Source organism: Balaenoptera physalus (assembly GCF_965194825.1).
Source record: "Balaenoptera physalus genome assembly, chromosome: 14".
NCBI lineage: Eukaryota > Metazoa > Chordata > Mammalia > Artiodactyla > Balaenopteridae > Balaenoptera > Balaenoptera physalus.
This window is the reverse complement of record NC_138893.1, coordinates 26,888,844-26,902,409: the sequence shown is the minus strand read 5'-3', so window position 1 is coordinate 26,902,409 and position 13,566 is coordinate 26,888,844. Positions and strand designations below refer to the sequence as shown.

At 45.0% G+C, this 13,566-nt stretch overlaps 1 long non-coding RNA gene across 1 annotated transcript in view; it reads left to right on the top strand.

The window, feature by feature from the left end:
* LOC309642159 overlaps positions 1–13,566 on the top strand; it is a 187,211-nt gene that overhangs the window by 1,908 nt on the left and 171,737 nt on the right. The window contains exon 2 of the long non-coding RNA XR_014253011.1: positions 2,819–3,074. This is a non-coding gene — a long non-coding RNA (uncharacterized lncRNA). The remainder of the gene's footprint in view (positions 1–2,818; positions 3,075–13,566) is intronic.

Here is a 13,566-nt window from a genome sequence, read left to right as displayed (position 1 = left end):
GGAACAGATCCAGCATGGAGTCAGAGTCATTCTTCCCTATTGCACTTGCTCTCAGAGGCTGACCCTCCACTTGCACGACCCTGAGAGCCCCTCCTTAAATTCAGTGCTCCCCCCCCCCCCTGCAGCCACATGTGTGCCTCTCTCATCTGGCCCTGGTTCCCATTTTCTGAATGAGGAAACAGAGAGGTTGACAATGCTTCTGCAATCACACAGCTTGGAGGTTTCTGAGGTGGGACATGAATCCTATGGCTTTGTGTGACTCTGACGTCCTTACACTTAACACCTAGGTTATGTGGTTTCTTCCTGTGGCTCTAGGAATCCCTGGCCGTTTTTTAAAAAGATATCTCCACTGTTAGCAGCTTTACTTGATTACAAAGCAGTGGAGAAGGGCTCTGGGGTTCACCTCAGTGAGGGCCTCGGGGGCCTGAGCTGTGAGTCCCTGCTTGGATGGGAGCGGTGGGTTGGGACTTAGGTGCCATAGCCAAATGGCCACCTTAGGGCTGAGCGTACAGCCTGACAGGTGAAGATGTTGCTGAAATTCGGCCTCTGTACACCAGTGCCAGATTAAATCTCAGACACAGAGTTTTGGGTGAAGTAGAAGGAAGTAGCTTTATTGCTTTGCCGGGCAAAGGGGGCCACGGAGGGCTAATGCCTTTAAGACTGTGTGTCCCATACTGGAGGGGGGCAGTGAGGAGTCTTATAGTGTTCAAGGAGCAGGGCGTGATCAGCTCGGGCACATTCTTCTGATTGGCTGGTGGTGAGGTCATTGGGAGTCACCGTCATCCACCTTCTGGTTCCAAGCGGTCTGGGGTCTGCGTGCTTGTGGGCAAGCATCCAGTTAACTTCTTCCACCTGGAGGGGCTTCAGTCTCTGCAAAACAGCTCAAAGGACATGGCTCAGAATAGTATCTATAGCCCTTGAGGAAGAACTACAGGTCCTTGACTTTGTTTAATGGCTAAAGTATTATTTTGTCTTGCTTGACTGTTTTCCTTTCTTTCTGTATTTTCTCACTTCTCTGATTACATTCATTCTTTAACTAAAGGTTTTCTTACGGACAAAAGGCAGGCAGAGGACAGGAGTGGGGGTCTGTTCTGGAAAGGCCTCACAGGGTCCTGCGTGGTTACAAAGGCTTCTGCAGCTGCCATGGACGGGCCTGGTTGTGTACAGCAAGCCCGCCCTGTGGGGAACCGGCCCTCACTCTTCTCTCACCACCCCACCGAGGCCACACATGCCTCTTGGCACTTGTCACAGACTGAAGCTCTATTTTGCATTGTCACTTAATACAAACACTAATGCTGATCGTGTTGGAAGTCGTAGCAGTGTCTCCCATCTGTTGTGAGCCGGCCAGGACAGTCCCCCGTTTCTTGTGCTATCTCGTTATGCTTCGTGACAATCTCGTGGGAGAAGAATCATCCCCATTTGGGGTAAAGAAGATGTAGTACATGTATACAATGGAATATTAGGCAGCCAGAAAAAAGAATGAAATAATGCCATCTGCAGCAACATGGATGGACCCAGAGAGTATCATACTGAGTGAAGTAAGTCAGGCAGAGAAAGACAAATACCATATGATATTGCTTATATATGGAATCTAAAATGACACAAATGAACTTATCTACGAAACAGAAATAGACTCAGACATAGAGGACAGACTTGTGGTTGTCGGGGGTGGGATGGAGGGGGGATGGATTGGGAGTTTGGGATTAGCAGGTGCAAACTATTATATAGAGAATGGATAAACCACTAGGTCCTACTGTATAGCACAGCAGCCTATATTCAATATCCTGTGATAAACCACAGTGGAAAAGAATTCAAGAAAAGAATCATCCCTATTTGGCAGATGGGGATCTGAGGCTCAGAGGGTGAAGTGACTTGGTCCGTGGCACACAAGTGGTCTGTGTCAGAGCAGGTGACACTCAGGTCTTTGTGTGATTCCACTGCTCCAGACGCCCTCTCTGCAGCCTCTCTGTGTGTAAAGGACTCTTTCCTCGTGCACTGCTAAGGGAAGGGGGTGGCCGCTGCCTCATCTGTTTTTTGTGGTGGAGATGACGCTCCACTAAGGCCTGTTCAAAGAGTGTGGACCAGGTGCTGAATGGCGTGGAAAGACCCAGAGGAAGTGCTGAGATAACCATGCTGCTGGCGAGAGAGATCAGGACCCAGGAGAAGCAGAGCCTCGGGCACCAGGGCTGTGCTGTCTGTCCTGGGCTCCGCCTGCCTCCGAGCCGACTCAGGGAAGCCCGCTCTTTCGTTGGCAGGACGTGGGCACCTAGAAACTCAGAACGGCTCGCTTGCTACTTGTTTTAAAAATAACCGCGTTCTTAAAATTTTGGAAATATTATTTTTTCATTAGCAATGTCTGCTTGGAATTGGATATTTATTCCAATGAGAAATGACAGGGTTCACTTGTAAAATGTTACAAAAGTGATACACGTTCAGTTTTTTTTCTCACATTCTGCATAATATCCATTAAGTCTTCTTTTGGCATGAAAATGCATCTTCATGGGTCAGCAGCTGCTTTGGAGAGATGTGGACCTGGGTGTACCATCCTTCCTCACCTCTTATCACTGTGGTGACAACTTTCACAGGAGAGCAATAATGATACTGACTTTGGGGGTTTATTTTGAGAATGACATAAGATGTGTGAAATGGCTGTTATGGGCTGAATTGTGTCCCCCCAGATTCATACGTTGATGGAGTTCTAACTCCCAGTACCTCAGAATGTGATTGTATTTGAAGATAAGGTCTTTAAAGAGATAATTTATGTTAAAATGAGGTTACTAGGGTGGGTCCTAATCCAATATGACTGGTGTCCTTATAGGAAGAGGAGATTAGGACACAGACACACACAGAGGGAGGACCACGCGAGGACACAGGGAGAAGACGGCCGTCTACGAGCCGAGGAGAGAGACTTCAGAGGAAGCCGGCCCTGACGACACCTTGATCTTGGCCTTCCAGCCTCCAGAACTGTAAGAAAATCCATTTTTGTTGTTTGCCCAGTCTGTGGTACTTTGTGATGGCAGCCCCAGCAGACTCCCACACCCGCTCTCCCAGGCCTAGTATATATTAGGCCCCCGGTAAGTCCTGATTTATTTTTCCTCTTTATTGTCTTCTTTTGGGAGGCACCTGGTTATTATTATTACTTTTTAATAACGGTCACCTTAATAGCAACAGTTGTTTTTCTTTTTTTGTTTTTTGTCAATATTTTTAAATTGAAGTATAGTTGATTTACAATGTTGTGTTAATTTCTGCTTACAGCAAAGTGATTCAGTTATACATATATATACATTCTTTTTTTTAAAATATTCTTTTCCTTTATGGTTTATTATAAGATATTGAATATAGTTCTCTGTGCTATACAGTAGGACCTTGCTGTTTATCCATTCTATATATAAAAGCTGACATCTGCTAATCCCAACTTCCCACTCCATCCTTCCCCCAATCCCCACCCAATCCTTGGCAACCACTAGTCAGGTCTCTATGTTGTGATTCTGTTTCTCTTTCTGACTTACTTCACTTCGTATGATAATCAGTAGTTGCATCCGTGTTGCTGCATATGGCGTTATTTCATTCTTTTTTATGGCTGAATAATATTCCATTGTGTGTGTGTGTGTGTGTGTGTGTGTGTGTATCACATCTTCTTTATCCATTCATCTGTCAATGGACATTTAGGTTGTTTCCATGTCTTGGCTATTGTGAATAGTGCTGCTGTGAACATAGGGGTGCATGTATCTTTTTGAATTATAGTATTGTCTGGACATATACCCAGGAGTGGAATTGCTAGATCATATGGTAGTTCTATTTTTAGTTTTCTGAGGAACCTCCATACTGTTCTCCATAGTGGCTGCACCAATTTACATTCCCACCAACAGTGTAGGCGGGTTCCCTTTTCTCTACATCCTCTCCAGCATTTGCTATTTGTAGACTTTTTAATGATGGCCGTTCTGACCCGTGTGAGGTGGTACCTTGTTGTAGTTTTGATTTTCATTTCTCTAATAACTAGCGATGTTGAACATCTTTTCATGGGGAGGCACCTGATTTTATTAATTCACTTTCTTGAGGTCAGGAATTGTGTCGTGCTCATTTTGGCTTTGGCAATGTCTAACACACTCAAGGTTTACAGCATGAGTGAATCTGGATGCTGTTTCTCAAAGTGTGTTCTGTGGCACAGAGTCCCAAAAGACTGCATTTGAAAAAGGGTCCCCTGGTCAGATGACTTTGGGAAACACTGTGATCCGGCTTGGGGAGGGGACATGGGATTCAGCGGGGAGGGGGCTACGTCTGTGGTCCCCAGGAGCCCACCGACAGGAGAGCAGAGGCCTTTCATGTGGGTCTGTGACTCCTTGTTGCAGGGGCGAGCCTGTGGTGACTAACTCGGCACTTGGCAATCACACGTGCGACTGAGATCCACTTGTGAAATAATGATTGCAGTCATCTAATGAATCCAAAGATTCGCTTCAGTTGATGAAACTTGCAACTTGATGGAAAATTTTCCTAATAGCTTTTTAACCCTGGTTTGCAGGTATTTTCTCAATACCTACTCATGACCTTATTTATAACCTGGGCAATATGTGTTTCTTACAGATGCAAGGACGTAACATTGGCTCCAGATGTTATGGAGCCATCACGTACATTTATTTCATAAGATATCACAGGGTTCACAAACCAAGATGATTTGATTTACATAGAGCAAAGTAACCCATTGTTTGTTTGAGGAGTTTGTTTCCTAGTTGAATTTTGGATCGCCATGACCCGATGATGTCTTGCTGATGATGTCTTCCTGTTTATGGTGGGGAAACCCTACAGGCACAGCTTCACAACTCTACTGCCTTTAGCTTTCTAGGAGTGATTTACTTGCATTGCTCCTGTGTGTTATCTACCGTGGTCCAACATTGTCTAAGTTGACTTGGAATTCAGCAAGGCTTGATTGCAGTTTCCCTTCTAAATGGGCCATAGATTGGTCCGGCTATCACTGTCAGAAAACTGTGCTCACAGACGTGTGTTGCTTTATGCTAATTACATTGTGTATGTTCTAATTAATCTACACATTTTTTTTTAAATTAGGGAAAGCCAGTAACTACCTCACACTCTCCAGCTTTACATTCTTTTACTTTAGAGGCAATTCATATTCCTGCTAGCACTCACTGCCTGTAGAGCTGTGGCCGCATAGGGAGAAGTCTCTGGGTCTTTGGTTGCTGAAACACTGGAGAACCTATGATTGGTGGCCTTGGCTCAACTTAAGGGGGCCAGGGGGTGTTTTTCATGTGCTGAGGCGCCTTCACCCTTTCCCCAGCAGTCCCTGGACTAGCCCTGGCGCTGGCCTGGCTAGCACCCTGTCCTCCTGGAAGTTAAGAAATAAAGAAAGAAAGAACGAGAAGACCGGCATTTATTGAGTGTGAAACCTGTGTCAGGCATCTGCTAAGGTCTTTACGGGATCGTCTCATTTTATCTTTACAAAAACTCCATGAGGAAGGTTCTTTTGTAGAGGAGTATAATCATAAGTGTACTACGTTGCAGTGGTTACGCAGCTCATGAAACAACAATTTAAATTTTTTTAAAAGAAATCAAAGTTGTACATGGACCTGATTTAAAAAAACAAAATAGTTTTACAAGGTTTGTTGAAAGGCACACATCCCCAACTCAGAGCTCCCCTGTCTATGTCACCTCCCTCCCATGACACCTCCCCCCGAGGTCATCCCTTGTGCATTGTACCGATGTATTTCGTGCTGGCACGACTCCTCCTGGGCGTCTTAGTTTTAAGCATGGTCTTTTCTCTGTGAAGATGAGAATGCACACCTGTTCCTACCTCTATGCCTACCATACACACTCATACCCTTATGTCCACCCGTCCACTTCCTATACTTACCCTGCAATTCTGATTAGAGCCGTGTCCGCCGTCACAACTACATAAGTGCTGTTTGAAGCTCAGCCACGTAGTAAATTATGGTCACTGTTTATTGCACATTTTTTGTTTTGTTTTTCCAGGAGTCAGTTTTCTTTAATTTTCTCTCCCAATCGCTCAGTGTGGTGCATTCATCACGAGGTCGTTTGTGTTAACCCTCGAGACCTCTGGGTGCCTTCCCTACTCTCAGGTTTCCTTCCTGAGGAAAACCTCTCCCAGAGCTCCCGTCCTGGGCCATCCAGTCTGCACCATTTGCTCCTGAAACCTGTGTTCCAGAAACATTTTTTTCTTTCTTTCTAACTCTCAAGCACACCTGCTGGTCATCTGCTAAGAAAGGCTCATGGGCAGCCTGGGTCTGAAAAACATCATTATTTCACCTTACACTTACTGCATTTCTAGGTAGCAAATAATTTCCCTTGAGAACTTTGGTGGCTTCTGTCCACCGTCTTTGGCTCCTGGGTTGTTGCCCAGAATCCTGAAGCCGCCCGGGTTCTGGATCCTTAGGCGGGCCTCTGTTTCCTTTTGCCTCTTCGTCTCTGGAAGTTTGAAGGATCCTTTGTCCTCAGAGCTCTGAATTTTCACCATAATGTATGTTCCTATGGGTCCAGCTTCATCAGTTGTATTTGGGCTTCTCGTAAGCCCCTTTCATCCAAAATTCTGTGACCTGGGACATTTTCCAGAATGATTTGTTAGCTAATTTCTTCCCCTTGGCCTTCACAGTTCTTTCTGTCTGGAAACTCCCATTATTTGGATATTTGACCTCCTGGGATGATTCTTTAATTTTCTTATTCTTTCTCTCCTGTTAACCAATTTTTTTTGCTCTTGAGATTTCTTTGATTTCGAGCCCCAATCTTTTCGTTGACTTTTTTCCATCTTTCTTATAATATTCTGAGTTGCCAATAACTCTCTTCTGTTCTCCAAACATTCCTTTTCATGATCTCTGTCTATGTTACACGGTTGTGAGCTCTGGTCTCCTCTCTCCGGGGATATTAAGGAAAGCTTTTCCCTTCTTCACACACAGTCTCAGTCTCCCTCAACAGGCTTCGTTCTGTCCATTTGTTTTGGTCACTCTTTCCTGGGTGATCTGCTTTCCTCTACTGGTTCCTGTCTGCTCACCTTTATGCACACATGACAAAATGCCCATGGCATCTCTGAGTTCCTGGGGCTGTGGGCTGGGAGCTGGGCGGTGGGCTGGGTCACCCGGGTGGTGGGTTGTAGCTCCGACCCCATGTCAAGGTCTGTAGGTCTTTCCTCACGGGTGGTCGTGAAACAGAGCAGGACCCTGTGGTCCTTGCCCCCATGTTCTCCACCTGCCTTTTGTCTGTGGAAAAACTGTAGCCGAAGAATAAGTTTAATCAGAGAAGTGAGAAAACGCAGAAGCAAAGAAAAGCAGTCAAACAGGACAGAACAATAATAGTTTAGTCATTAAGCAAAGTCAAGGACCTTTAGTTCCTCCTCAAGGGCTGTAGATCATATTCTGAGCCGTATCCTGCGAGCTGTCTTATGCATACTGAAACCCTCACCAGGTGGAAGAAGTTAACTCCATGATGACCAGGCTGTAGCCACGACAGAAGCTGCCACAGTTCTGAGAACTGGCCTCAAGAAAATGGGAACAAACCAACCCTGGAACTGAAGATTAATTATATTGATACTTAAAACAATCAAGATGATGCCGATCAAGATGAAACTGATGACCAATTCCAACATGACTGTCTGAGCTGCCTGTGCTGTTTCTGCATGCAGCCCCCTTCCTCAGGCTATGAAAGCTCTTGCCCCGATTGTCAGCGGGGGCGACTCAGCCCTCCCCCATGGTTGCTGGCCTCCAAAATAAAGCGAACTTTCCTTTCCACCAACTTGGCCTCTTTATTGGTTTTTGAGCGGCGAGCGGCTGGACCCCACTTTCGGTTACAGTCGGATCCCCCAGAGGATATTCCCTGTGTCCCCTGCCTGGAGGCGACAGGCCTTGCTGCCCAGTGGGAGAAAGGCTGGCATCTCGGCACCTGTGGGCTGTGTGCACTTAACCCCTCTGTTCCTACAGGAACTTCCGTCCTCATCTGTGTCCAGTGACCGCTGGCCCAGGGACCTCTGTTATGGACCTCTGGCCTCCCCTGGAGGGGGAGGGACAGTGTCCTGGTAAGCAGAGTGGGACGGGGACTCTCGCTGCCTTGTGACCTGCATTCAATACCCCTCCCACCCTTGAAACCCCTCCCTCTGCTCCCAGAGGCCCTTGTGCCACCAGTGCCCCAGCCTCTTGGGTTCTCTGGGTAAACCAGGGTAGCTTTTGGCCTTCTTGGCCCAAGTTCAACTTTCAGGGCCTGCTCAGTCAGTTACCACGTGTCCACCTGCCTCCAGCTTTTCCAAAATTTTCCAAAATGTTCTTGCAGTCGTCTTTCCTTTTCTTCACACCTGTGTGAGAGGCTTTTATTTTTTTAACTTTTGTCCTCGTGTAAAACGAAACCCCTCTCTCTCCATCTGCAGCTGTAGGTCTGTAATTCTCGTTGCAGAGTGATATTCCTTTGTATGATGAGATCACATTGTCTTTGTCAAACCCCTTGTTGATGACAGTGGATCATTTCTGATGGTGGCTCCTGTGAGCTTGCTGCAGGCTGCGAACATTCTCGTGCGTGCCTTTTGGGGCACATGTCCTCATTTCTGTTGGGTATGTATTTAAGAGGGAAATTGCTAGCAGCCATAAAAGTCTATGCTTCCTTTAGCAGACGCTGGCTGACGCAACATTTTCCGAAGTGTTTGTACCAATTTTCACAGCCACCAGCAGCACCTGGATGGCTCCACACCCTCACCTGTATCTGAGCCCTTCTGATGGGTGTCACCGTGACCTCACTGTGTTTTCAACATATTTCCCTGTCGAATGGTGACATTCAGCACACTGTCATATTTTTGAAGGCCTTTGGCTGTTCTCTTTTGTGAAGTCTCTGTTCAAGTCTTTAGCCCAATTTTCCATTGGATTGTCTTTTTCTGATGAATTTGTGTTTAAAAATATATTCAGAATGTCAGTACTTTGTGATATAGATAAAGGCAGACATACATGTATACACATATATGTATATATACACGTGTAAATCTTCTGCTCTGTGGGTTGGCTTTTCATTCTCTTAATGATGTTTCTTATTTTAATTTTAATTGTAACACAGTCCTGTTTAATGATTTTTCTTTGTAGTATTTTGGGGGTCTTGTTTAAGAAATCCTTGCCTCCTGTAAGTTCGCAAAAATGTTCTCCTAAGTTTTCCCCTGAAAGTTTTATTTTACCTTAGTCTGCAATCCATCTAGCATTGGTTTTTGTGAATGGTTTGAGATAGGAGTATGTGTGTGTACTATATATATATATATATAGTATTTATATAAAGATATATAAAAAATATAAATATTATAAAATATAGTATGTATTATATATAAATATATAATATAAATAATATATATATAAATAAATATTTTTTCCATTTTTCCCAATGGACATCCAGTTGACCTAGCACTATCCTTTCTCCTCTGCATTGATGCATCACTTTGCCCTAAATATATATATATATTTGTTTGTTTTGTTTTTGTTTTGGATCTGTCTATTTCTGGTAATGTATGTCCTCCAGGTTTATTCTTCTTCAAGGCTGTCTTGGTTATTCTGCACTGAGTTTATAATAATTTCGAGAGGATTGACATCTTAGCAGTTTTCAGTCGTCATTCCAGAATCTTGGAATCTCCCTTCATTTATCATTAGTCCTCTCAATAGTATTGAGTTAGTTGGAAAGTTTTTTGAAGGTCTGCTCACACACTTCACTCACTGCCCACAGTCATTCCTTTTTTAACCCTCCAGCCCCCATGTCAGCCTTTGACTAACAGAAACCCATTCTCAGACATGGCTCTCTTTCCTTGTTAACAAACCCAGTAAACTTTTCTAATTTTGTGTCCCTGTAGACCTCTCTGAATTTTTAACTCCAGTGCCTCCTGGTGGATTTTGACTTTCCTTAGTACCACTTGCCCCTTCCATTATGACGAGCTTACAGTGAAAAAAAAATTCAAGTTCACATCTCCATACTTTGAATTCCAATTTTGTTCTCACACCTAGCCTCTTTAAAATATTAATAGACTTTATATTTTATGAATATTTTGGGGTCTACAGAAAAAATTGAGTGGAAAGTATAGTTTCCCATATACCCCCTCAACACCCCTCCCCCCAGCCCAGTATCCCCTATTATTAACGTCTTGCATTGATGCAATACATTTGATACAACTGATAGCGAATCTTGATACATTATTATTAACTAAAGTTTATAGTTTACATTAAGGTTCACTCTTCGTGTTGTACATTTTATGTGTTTTGACAAACGTGTGGCCATCAGTATCATACAGAATAGTTTCACTGCCCTAAAATTCCCATGTGCTCCATCCATTCATCCTTCCCTCAAACTCCTGAATCACTGGAAACCGTTGTCTTTTTACTGTCTTCCTAGTTTTTCCTTTTCCAGAATGTCATGTAGTTGGACTCATACAGATTCTTTTCTCTTAGCAACATGCATTTTAAGTTTCCTCCATGTCTTTTCATGGCTTGATGGCTCGTGTCTTTTTGTCACCAGTATTCCATTGCATGGATGTCACAGTTTGTTTATCCATTCACCTATGGAAGGACATCTTGGTTGCGTCCACGTACTGGCAATTATAAACAAAGCTGCTATAAACTTTCATGTGCAGGTTTTTGTGTGGGCATAAGTTTTCAACTCATTTGAGGAAATACCAAGGAGCGTGGTTGCTGGATCAGACGATAAGAGTATGTTTAGTTTTGTAAGAAGCTGCTAAACTGTCTTCTAAAAGTAGCTCAACTGCTTTGCATTCCCACCGGCAATGAATGAGAGTTTGTTCCTGTAGTTTCATATTCTTGTCAGTACTTGGAGTTGTCAATGTTTGGAATTTTAGCCATCCATTAGGTATATATGGCATCTTGTTGGGTTTTTTTTAAAGATTTTTATTTTATTTATTTATTTTTTGGCTGTGTTGGGTCTTCGTTGCTGCGCGCGGGCTTTCTCTAGTTGCGGCGAGTGGGGGCTACTCTTCATTGCGGTGTGTGGGCTTCTCATTGCTGTGGCTTCTCTTGTTGCGGAGCACGGGCCCTAGGCACACGGGCTTCAGTAGTTGTGGCACGTGTGCTCAGTAGTTGTGGCTCACGGACTCTAGAGTGCCAGCTCAGTAGTTGCGGCGCACGGGCTTAGTTGCTCCCTGGCACGTGGGATCTTCCCGGACCAGAGCTCGAACCCATGTCCCCTGCATTGGCAGGTGGATTTTAACCACTGCACCACCAGGGAAGCCCACATCTTGTTGTTTTAATTTGCACTTCCCAAGTGACATATGATGTTGAACATCTTTTCATATACTTCTTTACCATTTGAATATCTTCTTTCTGTTCATGTTTTTTGCCTATTTTTAAATAAAGTTGTTCATTTTCTTATTGTTGAGATTTAAGAGGCGTTTTTGTATGCTTGGATACCAGTCCTTTATCAGATATGTTTTTGCAAGTATTTTCTCCCTGTCTGTGTTTCGTCTTCTGGTTCCCTTGACAGTGTCTTTTGCAGAGCAGAAGTTTTTAATTTTAATGAAGTCCAACTTATCAATTTTTTCAAGGATCTTATTTTAACACCTAGAATTTTTGTTTTGTTTTTGAGCCTTAAAATATGCAAAAGCTTGACTTTGAACTTCCTCCAGAGCCAGACTTTGTGCCGTTTTCTTTATTCCCACACGTCTCTTGTCTTGCTATCCCATCATGGCCTTTCCCTTTTCTTCAAAACCAGATGAGGGCAAATAACCCTGGGGTGCTGCTGTCAGCTGTCTCTCTGCCAGGCCCACTTCCTTGTCCCCGTCCCAGACTCTGGCCCATCCAAGGCCCCACTTTGGCCTGACTCTGGATTTCACAGGTCAGGAGTTGACCCTACAGATCACCCCTGGGGCCAGAGGCAGGCAGAATCATCATTTGTTATGGAAATGACCTTCCATTTCAGAAGCCATGCGGCCTCCTCCTTGCTCATCAAAGTTTACATTTCTTGCGCTCTGTGACTGGCTCCGACTTGCTCCTCATTGCTTGGGTGATGGGTGTAATACCAAAGCAGGAGATGATGAAGGACGAGGCCATTACCTGAATGGTTGCCTGTCTGGGTGAGGGCTGTGTAACGGAGGGAGCGGTGTCTCCCCTTCCAGAGTAGAAACCCCTTTGTTTTGCAACAGGAAACCTCTGGTAAGCTGAAGGCAGCATTCAGTTTAGACTGGGAGCTCTCAGGTGAGGTGCAGACTTCAGCAGTTATCTCTTCATCATTATGCCACTTCTACCGAGGCCATCTCCTCTGTAAACACAGACAGTGACTTTTAAAAATAATTAATTAATTAATTTTATTTTTGGCTGCGTTGGGTCTTCATACCTGTGCGCAGGCTTTCTCTAGTTGCGGCGAGCGGGGGCTACTCTTTGTTGCAGTGCGTGGGCTTCTCATTGCGGTGGCTTCTCTTGTTGCGGAGCACGGGCTCTAGGCGCTCGGGCTTCAGTAGTTGTGGCACGTGGGCTCAGTAGTTGTGGCTCGTGGGCTCTAGAGCGCAGGCTCAGTAGTTGTGGCGCACGGGCTTAGTTGGTCCGCAGCACGTGGGATCTTCCTGGACCAGGGCTCGAACGCGCGTCCCCTGCATTGGCAGGTGGATTCTTAACCACTGTACCACCAGGGAAGTCCTAAGACAGTGATTTTATAATTTGCTCTCAGGCAACTGAGAGTTTGGGGGCTCTTTACCTTCTGCCTTTTTACGGCAGCTAAATCACAGCCAGAATTTTTCAGAGCTCGGCAAACGTCATTATTAAAAACAAAAGTTATTAGTTTCAACGCCGAACAGTAAATCAGTGTGAACCCCTTGCTGGCTCCCTGAAGGAAGGTCTCTGTCTCCTGGGTCCAGGAGAAACACAGCTGACCTTACAGTGGGGACCACTGGGGTGGGCCTGCCGGGTGAGCCCCCTCCTGCCGTGTGTGCAACTGTTGCATCTCCAGGTAAAGTAGGAGGACCACTGAGTGGGCTTCCTCGATTGGAGCCATCAGGCTTACGGACAGTGTTCCCCCTTCAGGTCCTGCAAATTCACAGATAGAAAAATAGAAAATAGAAGAAACAGAGAAAAGTGAAATGAGGCTAGAACAAGTTAGTTAAAACCATGCTCAGACCCCCCATTCCACCCCCCGCTTTCTCCTTTATCCTCTTGCAGAACCTACTCCTAATTCTCAGGTTCCTTTTCTCCTGCGTGATCTTCCTTAGCTTCTGCAGTCCTTGGTTTGTACTGATGACTGCCGTTTTAGGGTTTGCACAGCGTACCTCTTTCCTGTCAGCCCTGAGCACAGGTGGGTGCCTGGTAGGTCCACAAACCATGATGGTTAAAGAAATGAGCAAGAACATTGGTGCCCGAATCTCTGGACGACCTTGGCCTCTCCGGCCTGGTGTTCTAGAATGTTCCACACCAGCTGTCTCAGAGGGGACGGCAGTTTTTGTTCTCTCTGGACCCCAGGTTCCCATCTTCAAATCTTGATGTGGTTAAAAAATTTTTTGCTTTATCTATAAAGCCCTTTATTCAAACCAATAAAAGCAGGGGTGTGTCTTGAAGGGGGTGAGGTGAGTGAGGGGACAGGAAGCAGACCCCAGCCTTG